Source organism: Oncorhynchus keta, chromosome 36, assembly GCF_023373465.1.
Source record: "Oncorhynchus keta strain PuntledgeMale-10-30-2019 chromosome 36, Oket_V2, whole genome shotgun sequence".
NCBI lineage: Eukaryota > Metazoa > Chordata > Actinopteri > Salmoniformes > Salmonidae > Oncorhynchus > Oncorhynchus keta.
Window position 1 is genome coordinate 11353901 of NC_068456.1, and position 19419 is coordinate 11373319.

At 40.4% G+C, this 19419-nt stretch overlaps 1 protein-coding gene across 6 annotated transcripts in view; it reads right to left on the reverse strand.

Moving 5' to 3' along the window:
* Positions 1-19419, reverse strand: part of LOC118369621 (inactive ubiquitin carboxyl-terminal hydrolase 54-like) — a 108982-nt gene that overhangs the window by 74932 nt on the left and 14631 nt on the right. For 4 of the 6 annotated variants that reach the window (XM_035754136.2, XM_035754135.2, XM_035754132.2 and 1 more), the window contains exon 2: positions 9838-9939. The exons of 1 other annotated variant lie outside the window; for it this stretch is intronic. The gene's annotated coding sequence lies outside the window, so the exon portion shown is untranslated. Of the gene's footprint in view, positions 1-2407; positions 2604-9837; positions 9940-19419 lie in introns of those variants that run through there. One more of the 6 variants, XM_035754133.2, reaches the window with a different exon arrangement.

Below are 19419 nucleotides of genomic sequence, written 5' to 3' on the forward strand. Positions count from 1 at the left end.
GCCATTTCTGAATCCACATAGGGCAAATACAAAATGCAGCGGAGGATAACATAAACTAAGTCAAAAATTGGCATCTTCTGTGTTTACAGCTAGCCCCTGCCTTTTTAGCTTGGATTAAATACTACTCTGCTTCCTGCCTAAACATAAATAACATCAGATCTACAGCACAGAAAATTGTCATTGCTAGGGGATCCCAATAAGCAAAAACACCTTGTGTGGAAGTAATCTTACCTGTGTTACCATGACCGATATGATTGCTATTACACAATACAATAAAATGATCTAACAGAACTCCACCAATAACAACAATCTTTGGGAAATCCCATATGAACCATGTCAGTCACAAATGGTAGGCCTGTATTGTGTCCTTCAATGACCGGCCATATATAAAATGGGGGTGAAAACTGGGTGAGGAATAGAAGGGTGGGGAATGAATAGAGAGAGAGAGAGAGAGAGAGAGAGAGAGAGAGAGAGAGAGAGAGAGAGAGAAGAGAGAGAGAGAGAGAGAGAGAGAGAGAGAGAGAGAGAGAGAGAGAGAGAGAGAGAGAGAGAGAGAGAGAGAGAGAGAGAGAGAGAGAGAGAGAGAGAGAGAGAGAGAGAGAGAGAGAGAGAGAGAGAGAGAGAGAGAGAGAGAGAGAGAGAGAGAGAGAGAGAGAGAGAGAGAGAGAGAGAGAGAGAGAGAGAGAGAAAGGGAGAGCGTTAGATGCTGTGATGTTGGCCGTATGTGTTAATGAGCCTTGACTGCTTTCGACACAAAACGGCCAAAACCCACAGACACGCCTTGCCCCAGAGACGCTAAATTCTTATACCAAACCAACCCCTAGCCCCTACCTCATTAGCACTTCTGATAGGAAATTAGTGTATATGAGCAATATGGCAACAACAAGAAATCCACCCAGCCTTTCAGAGGACATGACCTGGTGATGTCATTATGGGTCAACCAAATTCCTTCCATCATTCTCAGACATTAATACAGACACCTGATGCAACAGTTGCACTGACAGATTATACATTTGATTGTGATGAGTTGAATGAGTTAAAAAGCTTATGAAAGAAGAGTTCGACCTATGGTTTCAGCAAAAGGAACGTTGTACACACCATTAGTATGTCAATACACCCCTTTCCTACAATGACACACAGACCATCACCCCACCACAACAGTGGGTGGGCCAGAGTGCAGCGAGTCCTGGCCTGTCATGGGCACCAAAGCCTGTTAACACGGTCCATTAGTTCTGGAGGTGAACCCAGTGTGAAGCAGACCGGTCTTGTAATGGTGAAATCAGTTCATTTGACTGATGTTCTGACGTTAAAGTGGAAGTCCAATGATAGTGGATCCGTCTGTCTCTATAACAAGTATTTGTGAAGAGATGACTGGTCAACATGTATAGCAATAGCCTAACAAAATATGAATCATCATGACTCATGATCACACTAATTCACAACATAATTATCACATAATGAAGACGAAAATGACTAAGGCTATTTTGATCAAACTAAGGTCCATCTAACCCGTATCAATATAATACACTCATTTTAATTGAACAATAGAATATTAGTTTCAATTTCTCAATTACACACATTTATGTCAAACGTTACATGTGAATACACTATACAATGCAGCAAAGACAGCTGTTAGCCAGGGGAATCAGTATAATATCAAATTGAAATTATCAAAACAAACCAAATATATTGTCCTCATTCCAACCACCAAAGATAAATCAAGTAGCCTGAAGAGCAGGTGCGTCCAAACATATAGCTTATAGCGAACTCAATTTAGTCATGCCTGCTATTCTGTTATTTCGTAGGTAAAAGTTTATTTTGGAGATAAACGCTCTATATCACCATATTATGGAATAGCACAATCAAACGTAGGGTAGTTTACCGGAAGTCCCCATTCATTCATTCGAATAACATACTTTCAACGTTATGTGTTTATGTTGTTACATAAATCGCACCGATACATAGGAACATTTCGCGGTGTGCGACATTCCAATGTGAACAAGGGTGGATACATGAACGGATACATATAACATTTCTGTTAAACCGTTTCTCGCGAGTGAAGTTTAAAGCATCTCGTTCGTCAACTCAACTCCCAGAGAACAATGAACAGATTCCGAGCATTGCAGCATCCCGTGCCTCAGTTCAACAGCTCTGTATACCGTTAGTCACAGACAATGCGCAAGATTTAAAACTTCTACTCAGTGTTTCCCCTGCCTCTAGTTGGAACCACACCCAAAAACTAAAAACTCTGATAATTATTCCTAAAAACTCAAAATAAAGGCTGTAAAGTTGTACGAAAGTAACGGTTCTGTGTAATAACAACATCCTAACCCAATGTATTTACATGTATTTTCAAAACAACAGATCAAAACACATTCCTCTAAAATAGTAGCGCGAACAAACTTACCTTTTCATTCGGGAAAATGTTTCCGGATAGCCTACGGTAGTAACCTTCGCTTCAGCTGCAGGATTCTCAAACACCCCCCAAAAATTCCGCATAACCAATTTCAGCAGGCATTGAATTCTTCATAACGTGCTCTGTGAGACTGTGCTGGGTTGGAAGCTGGGCTGGGGGGAGGGGTGGCGCCATTACCTGCCGACCGAAACAACGCAGGCAGTCTCCCAAATCAAATCACAGTGGAGGGAGCGTTTGAGAAACAGACACGACACTTTTTTCATGTTTGATGGTACTCGACCACGCAGACCGTAGCGAGAAACATTCTGTACAGAAAAATATATTACTCAGTTCAGCAGTGTTCTGCTGTGATAATGGTCATACTGAGTAGCTTAATAATAATGACTATACGAAGTTAATAGTGGGAGGAAGTTGTAATTATATGTAGCCTCATCAACTTTGAAATAGGCTATTGGATAATTTGACATAAAATAATATTAGTAATCATGCAATTGAGTTACTAAAATAAATATTTCAAATCAAATGACATTTTATTAGTCACATGCGCAGAATACAACAGGTATACAACCAATAGCCTACTCACTGTAGACCTTACAGTGAAATGCTTACTTACAAGCCCCTAACCAACAATGCAGTTTAAAAAATACGAATAAGAATAAGAAATAAAAGGAACAAGTCATTAAAGAGCAGCAGCAAAATAACAATAGTGAGACTATATACAGGGGGTACAGGTACAGAGTCAATGTGGAGACTATATACAGGGGGTACTGGTACAGGGTCAATGTGGAGACTATATACAGGGGGTACTGGTACAGGGTCAATGTGGAGACTATATACAGGGGGTACTGGTACAGAGTCAATGTGGAGACTATATACAGGGGGTACAGGTACAGAGTCAATGTGGAGACTATATACAGGGGGTACTGGTACAGAGTCAATGTGGAGACTATATACAGGGGGTACTGGTACAGGGTCAATGTGGAGGCTATATACAGGGGGTACAGGTACAGGGTCAATGTGGAGACTATATACAGGGGGTACAGGTACAGAGTCAATGTGGAGACTATATACAGGGGGTACAGGTACAGAGTCAATGTGGAGACTATATACAGGGGGTACAGGTACAGAGTCAATGTGGAGGCTATATACAGGGGGTACAGGTACAGAGTCAATGTGGAGACTATATACAGGGGGTACAGGTACAGAGTCAATGTGGAGACTATATACAGGGGGTACTGGTACAGGGTCAATGTGGAGACTATATACAGGGGGTACAGGTACAGAGTCAATGTGGAGACTATATACAGGGGGTACTGGTACAGAGTCAATGTGGAGGCTATATACAGGGGGTACTGGTACAAGGTCAATGTGGAGGCTATATACAGGGGGTACTGGTACAGGGTCAATGTGGAGACTATATACAGGGGGTACAGGTACAGGGTCAATGTGGAGGCTATATACAGGGGGTACCGGTACAGAGTCAATGTGGAGACTATATACAGGGGGTACAGGTACAGAGTCAATGTGGAGACTATATACAGGGGGTACCGGTACAGAGTCAATGTGGAGACTATATACAGGGGGTACTGGTACAGGGTCAATGTGGAGGGTATATACAGGGGGTACCGGTACAGAGTCAATGTGGAGACTATATACAGGGGGTACTGGTACAGGGTCAATGTGGAGACTATATACAGGGGGTACTGGTACAGGGTCAATGTGGAGACTATATACAGGGGGTACTGGTACAGGGTCAATGTGGAGGCTATATACAGGGGGTACAGGTACAGAGTCAATGTAAGTAAGTACAACTTAAGTCGTTTTTTGGAGTATCTGTACTTTACTTTACTATTTATATTTTGTACAACTTTTACTTCATATATAACTTTTACTTCCATATAGTTTCCCTGACACCCAAAAGTACTCATTATATTTTGAATGCTTAGCAGGACATGAAAATGGTTTGATTCACACACTTATCAAGAGAACATTTTTTATTTTTTATTTTTTTAACTAAGCAAGTCAGTAAAGAACAAATTCTTATTTATAATAACTGCCTTGTTCAGGGGCAGAACGACATATTTTTACCTTGTCAGCTCTGGGATTCGATCTAGCAACCTTTTGGTTACTGGTCCGACTCTCTAACCACTAGGTTACCTGCCGCCCCGCTGATCTGGCGGACTCACTAAACACATGCTTCGTTTGTAAATTATGTGTGAGTGTTGGAGCGTGCCCCTGGCTATCCATAAATGTAAAAAACAAGAAAATGGTGCTGTCTGGTTTACATAATATAAGGAATTTGAAATTACTTATACAATTACTTTTACTTTTGATACTAAAGTATATTTTAGCAATTACATGTACTTGTGATACTTAAGTACATTTAAAACCAAATACTTTTAGACTTTTACTCAAGTAGGATTTTACTGCGTGACTTTGATTTTCACTTGAGTCATTTTCTATTAACTTATTTTTTACTTTTACTCAAGTACAACAATAGGGTACTTCTTCCACCACTGCTCTCACAAACATGTCAGTTGTTTTGAACTAGGATGCCCACGACAAGACTCGTCTGAAGTTCCCCCAGCATCAGCTGAAAACATTAATGGGAGTACAGTCGGAAGTCGGAAGTTTACATTCACTTAGGTTGGAGTCATTAAAACTCATTTTTCAACCACTCCACAAATTCTCTTGCTAACAAACTATAGCTTTGGCAAGTCGATTAGGACATCTACTTTGTGCATGACACAAGTAATTTTTCCAACAATTGTTTACAGACATGTTGTGGGGGTGCTTTGTTGCAGGAGGGACTGGTGCACTTCACAAAATAAATGGCATCATGAGGTAGGGAAAATTAGGTGGATATATTGAAGCAACATCTCAAGACATCCGTCAGGAAGTTAAAGCTTGGTCGCAAATGGGTCTTCCAAATGGACAATGACCCCAAGCATACTTCCAAAGTTGTGGCAAAATTGCTTCAGGACAACATAGTCAAGGTATTGGAATGGCCATCACAAAGCTCTGACCTCAATCCTATAGAAATTTGTGGGCAGAACTAAAAAAGTGTGTGCGAGCAAGGAGGCCTACAAACCTGACTCAGTTACACCAGCTCTGTCAGGAGGAATGGGCCAAAATTCACCCAGCTTATTGTGGGAAGCTTGTGGAAGGCTACCCGAAACGTTTGACCCAAGTTAAACTATTTAAAGGCAAGGCTACCAAATACTAATTGAGTGAAATAAACCATACTCTTTACTATTATTCTGACATTTCACATTCTTTAAAAAAAAGTGGTGATCTTAACAGGCCTAAAACAGGGAATTTCTACTTAGATTAAGTGTTAGGAATTGTGAAAAACTGTGTTTAAATGTATTTGGCTAAGGTGTATGTAAACTTCAACTGTATATATGGAGACTGTTTAGTTCCAAAAATAAAGGGTTTAAATACATGTATAAAAGAAGCTTTTAAAAGTGTTTCCTAATCTTTCTTATATATTTTCCTTGAGATTTGTATATGTTGTTCCATGTAGTGAATCTGTTATACAATGTGTTTGTATAGGCTAATAGCAGTAAGGACAAATAAATTAAAAATATATAGTTCAACGGGTCTTAAAATTCCAAATCCAGTAGCAAAATGATCCTTGGTATGACCTTCTTAAAGCAATTCCATATAGTTTAGTAGAACGCCCCCAGACAGGGTTTATACTGTAATGGTTTAACTAATTTAGCATCTGGTGATGTCACCAGATAGGCAACAACTCCATTCCACCAAAACACGCTGAAATGTCAGGTGTTCTTGTCAAACAACTCTTACACGAAAAATGTATTATCATGATTTTCACAATTTCAAACTATTATTCCAAACTCTTAGTTTGGAAATACATATGAAACACAGGAAATCAAGTTTTGACTGCACTGGGCCTTTAACTCTGATCAAGCTTTGTGACTGTGTTATGGTGTTAGTGGCACACAGCCAAGCTGTGATATCTTTAATCCAACAGTGGTTGTTTTCAAAGGTGGCAAATGTCCAATCCAGAGAGAGACCATAAGGCGACTTTGAACTCTGAGACGAGTCTGTCATAACAGCGGTGATTCACACAACGTGACTGGAAACAGTTTTCACACGAAACTGTATATGACTAAATAGGTGGATGATTTTCAGTATATTCCACAGAGGAAGGAAGGGAGGAGAGAGACCGGCCGACATTAAACTTTATATTGGCGGATGAATAGTTGTGTGAACCCTCAGGGTGAGGCTTTACTTGTAAAATGATAGGGCAGGGAGGGATTGTGGGGAAAATGTCACTTTTTAATGCAGGGAGAAAAGTTCCACGCACCACCATACAACACATGAGGTAGTGCTTATCACAAGGGACATTTGTGGAACTTCACAGAAGGAGAAGCTTAGGTAAACACATTGTTAAAGGCAGTAATCGTGTTAAGTCAACAAATACTGTGTTTGACTGCCTACACACTCCCTGCTACAATTCCAGAGCACCACATACTATATAGAAAGCTGTAGCTGTGGTGTGAAAGGAGGACAAACTCATTCAAACCCTAATGAGAAAATACAAAGAGTTCATCTGAAGGAAGTCCGTGTTAGCACTAGGAGCCTGGAGCACAACACAATCTGATCCATTATAAGTCACGTTAGGCTACTTTGTGTGTCACATTTTTTTATACAGTTCTCTGAGAAAAACACAATATGATTGAAATACCACAATTGTGTGACTCAACGTGATCATCAAGAAAAGGCCTATTGGACTCTGGTCTAAGCTTTCCTCCTTTGTTGGGAGCTTGTAATTTGAGAGGATTGGTCCATTTAAAAAAAAAATCCCTTTCCAGCTAATTTGCAGTGCAACAGGTGCCTGCTCCAACTCTTATCTGCATCCATCACCCGGATCAAATAAACACTTTTGAAAGCTGCAGCACAGCCTGTAATCTGCACACGAATGAAATAAAGCCCAGAGAATATCACAAACACAAAGTGTACCACGTGAATGCTACTGGGTGTCCTATACAAACAGTTTCAGAGGAGATGCCCCTCTACTCCAAGAAAAGCCAATGATTACTCCAATAAAATTAAAATAATTAAGGGACACAATCTGCAAGTTGTGTCAAGCTTTGATTCGGGAATTACAACACTTTCTCACAATAGGCCATTCATTCAGAAGACAAAAGCTGTTATTTGAAAACAACGCATTAGCCCCACAATGCACCGGCGTTCTGCTCAAACAGGAGTTTCCTCTTCTCCAAAGGCCCCCACTCAGCCTGCTAACAAAGAGGGGGTCCACATCCAGACCAATTAAAAAGGGTTTTGTTTTGCTTTTTCAACAAATATGTTTTTTGTGTGCGTGTGTATGTTTCTGGGAGAGAGAGACAAGAGTAAGATTGTTTTTACGCTGTATAAGTTTGCTCCAGTTAATACATCATACTTGAAGGGCTCATATGCCTCTATGTAATAACATAAATACATAACCTTTCGTGTCATAATAATCTAATACCTGAGCATAAACAGGGATATTCAAAATGATTCATAGTAACAAAGTGTGGAAACACAAAATTAGGGGACTTCGTATTTTGACGGTAAAATGCCAAACAAAATAGCAACTTAACTTCTCTCAAGCGTTCCAAACAAAGACGAGTAATTGAGATATGTGTCATATGACTCTGTGACAGGCCATATGGTACAGTAGACCCACGGTACAGTACCTTATTTCACTGTGTCCACTGACTCCACTTCCTGAATGACATAATCCGTCCTAGCTCTTAGACAGCCACCTTGGCTGAGATACTGTTTACTCACAGTCATATGATGGTACCTAAACACACACACACCCCGGGGCTGTTCTCAGTCATACCACCCTGAGGCAATTGGTTAGACAACACACCTATTAAGTAAAAGCCGTGCCCTTCTAATAGGTACCTTATCATTCAAAGAGGTTTCCTAGGACTGTTTTGCCCTTCTTAGTCATTTGACCTTCTTAGTCATTTGAGTCACACAGATTGAGAGTCTTTCAAGGTTTCTCATGAGGCACTTTTTGAAGGGGAAGTTGCCGAGTGTCTTAGTTTTTTTCTCTGTATGTAAATGTCAGGAAAAGATATATGACCATATTCACCACAATAATGGGGCAATAGATTCAGGAGGCGTCTCTCAACCAAAAGTTTTTAACATTGAGATTGGGGAAGAAATTGCTTGGCTCCCACGGTTTCATACATTTACTAATAAGCAAATAGTCCTTGGATGAAGCCCAGTGGACTGAGCTGGGAGCATGGTGAGTAATGCAGCTGGCCCATGCACTGATCTACTTCAGGTTACTGTTTTAAGGGGCATTGTTGAATTTATATTCAACAATAAGTAAGGGATAATCAACGAGGGGCTATGCATTCTATGGAAAATAATGAACGATGTGAAGTTGCCACGGAGTTGCATAATTTTCCAGAGAACGCATAGAGCCCTGAGTTGATTATCCCTTTTATACCACAGCTATAATTTAACACTAGAAATGTGTTAACACGCTAGAAATGTGTTAATTTACAGGTAGAAATGTGTTCAACATGCACTGAAGTAGCTAGCAAGTTTACTAGATAGCTACAGTAGTTGCATTGGTAAACAAACAGCTTGCTAGTTTAGCTAACCAAACCATCATAGCTTGCTAGTTTAGCTAACCAAACCATCATAGCTTGCTATTATGAAAATCAAATTCAATAACACCAATGCTGTTTTCAATTCGACTTTCGCTTTCAAACGCTTTTCAAAATGTAAAAATTAACTATAGCCATTGAATTCTACTGTGCAACTACACCGTTCATTACAGGGAAATAATGCACGCTCTGGAATCTCCTTCAAGCCAATGAGAAAGGAGTATTCAACGATGACATGGCATAAAGGACATTATAAACTGGGTGATTCAAGCCCTGAATGCTGATTGGCTGAAAGTGTAACACGGGTATGACAGCACATTTATTTGAACTGTTCTACTTTTTACTGTTACTGTTTGTAACCAGTTTATAATAGCAATAACGCACCTCGGGGGTTGGAACAGCCTTGAGCCGTGGTGTATTGGCCATATACCACACCCCCTCGGGCCTTATTGCTGAATTAAATTAGCAAAACATCTTTTTAAACAAGGTTGTGGCTTCTCACACTAGCATTCAGTTACTTATTCAAGAGACAGCTGTAGTCATCACATCTATACTTATGACTAAAATATGCTTTCCCCCAAAAATACACTATTCATGACCCACAAGGGATTACTGGCGGAGAAACATACAGTCTGTGATGTCTGCTGCTCAGTGATGCTTCGCTCCCATCCTGTCACACCTGCTAAGCTACTTGTGAAACAGGCTTTCCCGACTGTAAGACAACCCCTTATCTTGACAAAAGTGCAGTTTCAATAACAGACAGCTCTTTTCTGTACTTACTTATATCAACGTGCCGCCTGGGAGGCATCTGCACTCCGGTCTCTCTAGCAGCTGTGAGGTGTGATAGTGGAGCCGCCACAACGTAGGTCTTCCCAGGTGACACTGAAATAATGACATCATCCCTGTCAGCACATACCTGTTTCCTCAGGAAGCCCCTCCCACCTCCCCTCTGTACACCTATTAAAGAGACAGACACTCAGCAGGGCTGCCAGGAAAGAGGAAACACACTGAACTTGACAGGGTTCCCCATACAATGAGTCTATTTACATAACCTCTACAAGTGCTGAGATACACAAGGCATTATATAAGATGAAGAATTTATGCTGTGCTTCAGTATAAAGGGAACTTTGGGAACAGTTCTAACATGTATTTTACAGTTGTACATTTGAGTCATTTAGCAGACGTTCTTATCCAGAGCGACTTACAGTAGTGAGGGCATACATTTTCCTACTGGTCCCCCGTGGGAATCAAATCCACAACCCTGGCGTTGTAAGTGCCATGTTCTACCAACTGAGCCACATGGGACACGGTTTTATACATTTTGAAGGGTGTTTGTTTCATGGCTCTTTTGGTGTTTCTCGATTTTCAAATACACAGTAAGCATTTAGTAATGTTAAATTCTGGACGAGGTCAAGCTGAGAAAAATGTCTCCCCTTCCTATAGTCAGTGACACAGTTTGCAAGACATAAACACTGTATAATCATTGAATACATGTGTGATATTGCTGTTTGCCATGTGCTCCTCCCTCTAAATCACTTTAATATTTATGAATCTCACACACCGTGCCTCATTGAATCAGAGCTTCAATTCAAATGTATGGCAAGGCAATAGGCAAGCAAAATAGTTATTGATGATGCGTCTCTGCCATTAGTTGGTCTGCGAGTGGTTAATAAATCTCAATATTTCATAGCTTACTTGTTGATTGGATGGATTGAGTAGCAATAAGTATCTTTAACACTCAATGTTGAGGCACATAGTGTGGTCTGCACAACGCATCACCGGTGGCAAACTAGGTGGTGTAGGACACCTACTCCACCTGATGTCACAGGAAGGCCAAAAAGATCATCAAGGTAAACAACCACCCGAGCCACTGCCTGTTCACCCCGCTATCATCCAGAAGGCGAGGTCAGTATGTCACGTTCTGACCATAGTTCCTGTGTGTTTTCCTTGTTTTAGTGTTGGTCAAGACGTGAGCTGGGTGGGCATTCTATGTTGTGTGTCTGGTTTGTCTATTTCTATTTTTGGCCTGATATGGTTCTCAATCAGAGGCAGGTGTTAGTCATTGTCTCTGATTGGGAACCATATTTGGATAGCCTGTTTTGTGTTGGGATTTGTGGGTGGTTGTTTCCTGTTTTTGTGTTTTATGCACCAGTTAAGACTGTTTCGGTTTTCACGTTTATTGTTTTGTATCCTGTTCATGTTTGAGTTATATTATTAAATTAATATGAACTCTAACCATGCTGAGTTTTGGTCCGCCTCTCCTTCCCAGGAAGAAAGCCGTTACACAGTAGAGCTGCATCAAAGCTGGGACCAAGAGACTGAAAAACAGCTTCTATCTCAAGGCCATCAGACTGTTAAACAACCATCACTAACATTGAGTGGCTGCTGCCAGCATACTGACTCAAATCTCTAGCCACTTTAATAATTAAAAATTGGATGTAATAAATGTATCACTGGTCACTTTAAACAATGCCACTTTATATCATGTTTACATACCCTACATTACTCATCTCATATGTATATACTGTACTCTATACCATCTACTGCCTCTTGCCTATGCAGCACGGCCATCTCTTATCCATATATTTATATGTACATATTCTTATTCACTCCTTTACACTTGTGTGTATAAGGTAGTTGTTGTGAAATTGTTAGATATTATACTTGTTAGATATTACTGCACGGTCGGAACTAGAAGCACAAGCATTTTGCTACACTCGCATTAACATCTGCTAACCATGTGTGTGTCACTCTGTCACGAATATTACCGAAGGTGACTCCCCTTCTTGTTCGGGTGGCGCTCGGCGGTCGTCGTCGCCGGTCTACTAGCTATCACCGATCCGTTGTTCTGTGTTCCTTTGGTTTTGTCTGATTGGTATCACCTGTTTCTTGTTAGGGTGGGGTTATACAGTGCCTTGCGAAAGTATTCTGCCCCCTTGAACTTTGCGACCTTTTGATAACCAAACATGTGGAAGAAGGTGCTCTGGTCAGATGAAACTAAAATTGAACTTTTTGGCAACAATGCAAAATGTTATGTTTGGCGTAAAAGCAACACAGCTCATCACCCTGAACACACCATCCCCACTGTCAAACATAGTGGTGGCAGCATCATGGTTTGGGCCTGCTTTTCTTCAGCAGGGACAGGGAAGATGGTTAAAATTGATGGGAAGATGGATGGAGCCAAATACAGGACCATTCTGGAAGAAAACCTGATGGAGTCTGCAAAAGACCTGAGACTGGGACAGAGATTTGTCTTCCAACAAGACAATGATCCAAAACATAAAGCAAAATCTACAATGGAATGGTTCAAAAATAAACATATCCAGGTGTTAGAATGGCCAAGTCAAAGTCCAGACCTGAATCCAATCGAGAATCTGTGGAAAGAACTGAAAACTGCTGTTCACAAATGCTCTCCATCCAACCTCACTGAGCTTGAGCTGTTTTGCAAGGAGGAATGGGAAAAAATTTCAGTCTCTCGATGAGCAAAACTGATAGAGACATACCCCAAGCGACTTACAGATGTAATCGCAGCAAAAGGTGGCGCTACAAAGTATTAACTTAAGGGGGCTGAATAATTTTGCACACCCAATTTTTCAGATTTGGATTTGTTAAAAAAGTTTGAAATATCCAATAAATGTCGTTCCACTTCATGATTGTGTCCCACTTGTTGTTGATTCTTCACAAAAAAATACAGTTTTATATCTTTATGTTTGAAGCCTGAAATGTGGCAAAAGGTTGCAAAGTTCAAGGGGGCCGAATACTTTCGCAAGGCACTGTATATAGTTTGTTCAGCCCGCTTCTATTTCGTGCGGGCTTGATCGTCTGTTCTGTGTTTGAGTGTATTTTGTTTGTATTTTGGGTTTCGCGCTGTCCGTTAATATTTCTGTTCATTTGTTTTCCTACTTTTGTTCATGTTATATTTTCCTGGACATTAAAGCGTGTTTTTTCCCCACATCTTTTGCTCTCTGCGCCTGACTCCACACCTCCTCATTCATTTGTCGTAACACACTCAAATACTACAAATAGCAATAATATGATTTCCCATTAGCAGGAGGGAGATCAGACATTTGCTACAGGCTATATATACATCAATGAGTTTCAAACAAAATTCCACTTGATCTAGGCCTAAGTCACCAACACTGTCATACAGATCATAAAAAGCTTCAGAAATTCCTGTGATGGATAAATGATTACCATACATCCCGAACGGTATCATAGCTGCTATGAAGACCAATGTCATGACTGATTTGTCATGTGAACGTGTGATTCGTTCGGAAGCTACGCCCTATTCGGCCCCGCACCAGCCTTTCATGAGCCTAAAGTGGCTTGTCGATTATCTGTCACCAAACGTTTTCAGAGCAGTGGACAGTGATGATAATGACCATATAATTCATCATCTGTTTCATCCTCTAATCCTGGAGAGTAAAACAGGGGGACATCCTGATCCTGTGAGCAGGTAATGGTAAGGTAAAGTTAGGCTACATCAGCCACTGAGGCACATATTGTAAAAACAGTGTAATAACACAACAGAGACTCTAAATAATGGAAGAATGAATCAAAAAAAGTAGGCCCACTGATTCATTTATAGACTGTTTGCTTCAATATTTAGCCTAGCGAGATGTAGGCCAGTGTTATTGTCATCAGAAATAGCCTGGTTTCCATGCTCACCCATAGTAGCAATGCGGAGGGAAATGGAAATGAGGTAGGCCTACAAAAAGCTTGATAAAAGCAGCCAATCGGAGAGCTCCGCAAAACGAAATAGAACAAAACACAAGCAATGCAAAGGAAGCGATAGAGAGTCTTGAGGAAGAAATAGGATCTCTGGAAAGATAACCATAAGACGCAGTGGAACCATTAGCACAAAAAGACAGTGGCATAAAAGACTAGAGTGCCAAATGTTATATTCTGCCAAGACTTTTATCACTCTGCTCATAATCCCAATGAGTCACAGTCTATCCAGGGGGAAAACACAATCTCAGTGTGCTCCACTGTTTATTCCCAGTACAGCACCAATCTGCTCTCTGCCAACATTGTAATAAGCCAGAGCAGGTCCTCAAGCACAATAAACTATCATCGCATTATCATAAAACCCTACTAGGCAATTCTAAACTTTAGCTCCCTAAATCTCCCTTACACAAGATGAACACAATCAATTATTGAAATATGCAAATCTGGACAATTAAGGATTATGTGTGGTTTTTCGTTGAGATTCGATTCATCTCAGCGTGTCGCCAACGGGGGAAGTGAAATCAACACAGCTTCACTACTGCCATCTAATTATTTCCAACACCAAACAGCAGGCTACCTCGAACTATCTTACGTCCCCCTACAGTGTTTCGCCCGTTCTCTCTTTCTGAATAACGTTTTATTGTGTGAGACACATTTCAAAATTGAGATAATGCACCACTCGTCTCCTTTCAAGCCGTAAACAAAGGCCTTGAGACAAATTAAACTGCTGCGCATCAACAAAAGAGTACACTATAGATTCCTCTCTTCCAACCAATTAGGAGAGGACCTGACCTGACCCATAATGTCACTACAGACTAAGGATAGGATCCGTCACTGTTAGATACATAGGGAGCAAAGATCAGGAGGGTTAGGGGACGAGGTGCAAAGGGTGCATCAGGATAATGAGGCTAGCTGGCTGTAAACAGATGCTGTCAGTTTCCTAGGGTGTCAACCTCCACACCCATCGTGGACAGTCATTCACCATTCACCAATGCTCATGCATCCATTTAGTCACAATTGCTGGAATCTCTAAGGGATCCAGCTAGCTAGGACATATTCTAATCTACTGAGCATTCTTATACGTAATTCCACTGTAACATGTTTTCTGATGCAACACTTCGCTGCTCAGAATAGCCTCTCTCTCTATCAGATCCCACCGATGTACTCTGGTGGGCTGGAACCTGGAACTAGTCTCAGCTTTCACTCACCATATGCCTCCCTGGCATACACTGGTGCCAAAGGGAGGAAGTGATCCACTGGTCAACAAATGAGCAAACCGACCCTGACGCTCCTCAAAACTACATGAAGCCTCTATCTTTAGTACCAGACACCGGCTTCAACATCAAAAGCACAGAAGAGATAAGAAAAGAGAAATCCCAATTTATTGTTGTCTAAAAAGGATATGTGAACATATTCTATGTAAGGCTGGTTAAAGTTCAAATAGAGGCTAATACCACTGATGTCAACCCAACATGCTCTGATTATGGCGTCTGCCGGGCTGAGGTTGGATGACTCGTCACTGCTGGTGTTGGGTGTGGACTTCCTGATGGTGGTTTCTGGCAAACCTTTCTATCCAATCAAAATTGGTTAGGCTGGCCAAAGTTTAATTACTGTTAAACGGATGCCCCGCCTCACTTTTCTCCACACCCCGATAAATGAATAAAATATGTGTGTCATTTGTTGGGAAATATATTCAGCTCTTTGTTTATAATTCACTGTCCGCTCTCCCTTGAGGCTTTCCCAAATGGATGTCCAAGAGAGCAAACAGCCTCAGATCACACGGTCAGATGATGTCCGAGCCTCGGATTGGACAATGAAACACACACGTTCCACCCTCAGGCGACGTGTAGATGTTTCATTTCTCTCTCATGCAGTCATGGCTGAAGCCAGGTGAAACGTGGGACGTCCCTCATTATAAACAAACAGTCGGTTAAATTGATGGTTATTGCATCCTTTTCTGATCTAATAGAAGCGAGTAATAGACGAAACAACAATGTAATTTAACCAACTGACTGACCAGAGATCAGGGCATTCATCAGCAAAGACACAGTGCAAGCTGATAGTATTTTGGACAACCAAATTGAAGTCAAATGATTGATGAAATTGAAGTGTGTCAGCTGGACGGTGATTTGCGATTCATAACTTACATTTTACCGGTACTACCAAGTAGTAGTAGGCCAACCGATAACACCACGACGGAATGCCTTTGAAGAGATGATGCGCCGCCAAGAACAGCAAGAATGTCCAGCAAAGTACATAGCCAGTGGCACGCTCACACTTCGTGCAGATCAGCAGGTGGGGGCTTTTCCTGGCAGCCAGGTGAGACAATCGAAGGAGGATACGGTGAGAAAGGGTACTGGGCTCAAATTTAGTCACGCTTGATCTATATAGATTGATGCTTCTAATTGTACATGTTATAAACAAAAATATATATATTTTGACGATGATAGGTTATACTCTATGGCTGGATTTATGTATTTATGAATGCTACATTCATTTGGCAGACCTAGCTTGATTGACCCTCTTACTACAAGGCCATGTCTATGAGAGGCCTAATCATATTTGAATTAATATTTTGTTAAAGCCTAGGCTATAGAGATGCATTCAGGTAATGTACTCATTATTATGCATCAACATTTTAATTTGATTACAATTATTTATTGTCAATCATTCTTGAATTTGTTAGGCTATATGATTAAGTAGATTAATGAACTGATAATACATTACTTAAAAAATATATATATGTAATATGATAGGATGTATAATAGAATGCAATATTCTATGTGAATAATGTTAATTTGTGTATTCATAATAATGAACTGAAAATCAGTCTGAAATTGAATATTTCGCCTATTGTTCATGTCCATATAGCCTAGGACAATGTGGTAAAGTACTGTTATTCCTTATCCTCCTAATGTATTTTTTATTGTTATTTTTTCGCTGGCTCGCCTCACTTTTCTGGGAGGAAAATCCATTAAAAACAGTGGATCAATTTTGTCTGGCCTTAGGTATAGACTTAGCTTAGGAGCACTTACTGTAAGTAACTTATTCTGCAATGATTCTACCAACACCCCCCATCTTATTATGAAATAATTTTTATCTCTTACGGTACTACGGTACACCAAAAACCACAGTGGGAGGGAAGAGGGGGGTGTTGGGTGTAAGGCAATTCCATGGTAACAGAATGATGCTGATAATCACTTTTTGACTTAAAAACGTATGCCAAACAAAAACCATTGATTGCAAAGTGAAACCAACCCTAACACTCTATGGACAAGAAACTACTTTTAATCATTTCAACTGAACATTTTTTATAAAACATTTACTTGAACAACATTGCAGATGCAAAGTTTGATAACAGAATGACGGTAAAACTTCCCTCCGTTTTTTATGTGACCAGGTTTTCCTAAAACTGTTCAAATATTTACTCCGAATTAAGATTCTGCTTCTCCAGCGTTGGTCTTTACAGATTCAAAGATTTCTACAGAAAGAAGGGGGTGTCAGCTAAGATATGACACGTTGAGTCAGATGTATCATGAATAGGTACAAAAGGGTAGAATAGGGTTGCAAAATTCTGATAACTTTCCCAAAATGTCCAGGTTTCTCAGAAATCCTGGTTGTAGGTTCATGGATTTCCTGCCTAATCCTTCCTGATTTCGTGAATATTCCAACCGGGACTTCTGGAAAATCTGGGAATTGTTGGAAAGTTAACAGAACCCTAGGTAGAAATAGAAAATATCCTCCTTTGCATATTTGGGTATTATTCTAAACACGGGCTATTCTAATGATTTCCGCCCCCAAACAAGAACACATTTGGTTTGTCCAGACCGGACCAAATATGAACCAATCATAGACGTCTATGTTTCATAACTTTTGACATCACAGTGCAGTACAGTGGAGTACAGTAAAGTACAGCATAGTAGAGTTCAGTAAAGTAGAGTATAACACAGTACAGTACATTATGGACAGTGTGCTCTACTGTACCGTACAGTTCTATGCTACTCTACTACAGTACAGATATTGCACTCTTCTTTACTTTACTGTATTGTACTCGTCTTTAATGTGCTCTGCTGTACTGTACTGTCTAAACTTGTGAAACATAGACGTCAATGATTGTTTCAGACTTGGTCCGGACAGATCAGAACCAATCATGGACGTCTATGTTTGAGTCAAATCAAGGACCGTCTGGACTTGAGCCCAACAACGTGGATGTTGAAATCAAGGCAAAGGCAGGCTGACCACATTTCAACTACTTTTCGATGTCCATGGACGTCCGGTGTTGGTCGGTGTTCAGTGAGTGAAGATGCTGGTTAAAGTAAATGAAAAGAAAGGGGACTCATCGATAGGTGTCAGTAAGAGGCAGGAGAGATGTGACATTAACTGGAGAGAAAGAAGAGAGAGAGGGAGAGAGAGGTTATCCAGACGGTTTTCAAACTCTTGCTTTGACCACCAGATGACAGAAAGAGAAAGAAAACATACGAGCTGAACATAACAGGATGCCAGGACAGTAGCAGGTGACCCAACTGTGGTTTGTTACTACATTGTATTCGGAAAGTATTGAGACCACTTGACTTTTTCCACATTATGTTACGTTACAGACTTAGTCTAAAATTGAATAATAAATCAAAAAATCCTCATCAATCTACACACAATAACCCATAAAGACACAACAAAAACAGGTTTTTCGAAATTTTAGCAAAATTATTTTAAAAAACAAAACAGAAATACCTTATTTACATACTACTCGGAATACCAGGTCCATACTACTTGTATAGAGAACTGATACTGTATACTTGTTGATGGGGTGGGATTGGCGTGGGGTGTGGGGGGTCCGTGGGTGGCCTTTAACTATTTCTGGGGATTCCAAATGTCTTACTCATCGTTTGAAACAAGTTTGGTCCAAATCGGATGTTAGGTACTATATTTATTGAATATTATATAAATCCTATAAATTAAAATGGCCAATCTGGGTGCAATCAATTAGGTGAATTTCTCATATATCAAAGTATGTGTTAACAAAATAATGTTGCATGAATGCTAATCTTATCTGTTTCTAACTAAAGAAATTATTTCAGAACAAGCTAAGTGAGTTGCTGAAATGACATGGAATGACCCTTCTACAAACTTGGTAGAAGTTTGGAACTCTCTTTCTTACTGGTCTATAAACTAATTTACCACCTGGTGATGTCACCCCTTTCCAACTGTTTAACCAGAAATCAAAACCTTTGCTTATTTCTAATATTAAGAATAGAAAATGGTTGAAAAATGTATGCCTTCATTTCAGAAAAATTTGATATGCTCCTTTGCGCTTTACGTTAGTGCTCATGGGTTCATTCACACGAACATGCCCTGTATTAAAATGAGCAAATCTGCAGGGTTAGGCTACCCAACTTGGCAAGTCCTTGTGAGCCTTTCTATAACCTATGGTAGAGCGCCACGTTTCACCAATACTGCCTGAAAGTGGGCTTTGTGAAAGAGGGAAAGAGAGAGAACATGGGACAGATGGGTCATGAAGTTTTAAAGAAATGTGGAACAAGATGTCGTCTGACCCCCACAACTTCGACTGTGTTGTTGTTAACATAGCTGACATAGTCCTCCCAAGCTTCACACTATCTGAGTGGTCCACAATGTGGT